Here is a 1,441-nt window from a genome sequence, read left to right on the forward strand (position 1 = left end):
GGATCTCCTCCCATGTAATTTACAGCCTCTGAAAAACCACTGGAGGTCAGCGAGGAGTTGGTTCCAGTTCACGGGTAACGAAATGTCTCGTTGAACTGAGGTTATTTATCATAATCACCCGTCTGCTTTTCTCATGAAGAGCATCCTCAACTAAAGCCAGCTCATCTGGATTTTTCCGTTCTGTTTCCCCCTCCCCCCCCCCATTTCTGGTAATATAGACCGAAAGGTCTATATTTCTGCTTCAACTGAAGGGCCACAAGGGGGTGGCAGACTTGATTTATTTTTTTTTTAGTTTTTTTAAATTTTTCTTCAGACTTGGTGTTTTGTTTTGTTTTGTTTTGTTTTATTATTTGGGTGTGTGCACTGTCAAATCAGGTCTGGCTGGTACAGGAGGCAATTGCCCCTCCTCCAGCAGAGTATCTGGTGGATTTGAACTTTGTACCTCTGGGATTGCAGTGCATATTTTTATTTTTCAGACTTGCTTTTTTTTTTAAAAAAAAAAAGACATTTATTCAGTGTCATGATCAGACTATTACATTTAGCAATCAACAGCATGGGTGCAAAAAAAAACCATCTACATTTAAACCCTTGTTTTCGGAATGCTTTACACTTTCCACAGAACAGAAACTAAACCTGTTATACAGTTAGTCACAAATACAGTCCTCGAGTTTTTTGCCCATACACATGAGTATTGTCTAAAACATGTCTTCTTTGTAGCAGCTAGGCCCTGCCACCACTGTGCTTGGCTGAGTTCACAAATCTGTTGTAACCTGTAGCTTCCTTGTCACTTCTCTGGCTCGCCTCTCCTGCTAAGCTTTGTTTCCTGGCAGTTACTAAAACCATCTGCCACTGCCATAGCTGCTGCTGCTACTTGAACCACCATAGCCACCTTGGTTTCGTGGTTTGGCAAAATATTGACCACCACCACCGTAAGGGCCAGAGCTTCTGCCTCCAAAATTTCCTCCCTTCATGGGTCCAAAATCTGAAGACTGATTGTTGTAATTGCCAAAATCATTGTAGCTTCCACCACCTCCAAAGTTGCTTCCATCATTACCAAATCCATTATAACCATCTCCACTGCCTCCATATCCTCCACCGCCACGACTGCCACCAAAGCCACCTCGTCCACTGAAGTTTCCTCCTCGACCAAAGTTGTCATTCCCACCGAAACCGCCTCCACGGCCACCACCAAAGTTTCCAGAACCACTTCGACCTCTCTGGCTGGAAGAGGCACCAGCCATCTCTTGCTTTGACAGGGCTTTCCTCACTTCACAATTGTGACCATTCACAGTATGGTATTTCTGAATAATGATTTTATCTACAGAATTATGGTCATCAAAAGTTACAAAAGCAAAGCCCCTTTTCTTGCCACTGCCTCGGTCAGTCATGATTTCAATCACTTCAATTTTCCCATACTGCTCAAAAGAATCTCTTAAGTGAT

At 43.1% G+C, this 1,441-nt stretch overlaps 1 pseudogene; it reads right to left on the bottom strand.

Moving 5' to 3' along the window:
- Positions 1-833: 833 nt before the first annotated feature.
- On the bottom strand, positions 834-1,433 carry LOC102871132 (annotated as a pseudogene).
- Positions 1,434-1,441: the final 8 nt, after the last annotated feature.

The sequence above is a fragment of the Elephantulus edwardii genome, unplaced genomic scaffold (assembly GCF_000299155.1).
Source record: "Elephantulus edwardii isolate Elephantulus edwardi_28Jun2011 unplaced genomic scaffold, EleEdw1.0 scaffold00011, whole genome shotgun sequence".
Taxonomy (NCBI): Eukaryota; Metazoa; Chordata; class Mammalia; order Macroscelidea; family Macroscelididae; genus Elephantulus; species Elephantulus edwardii.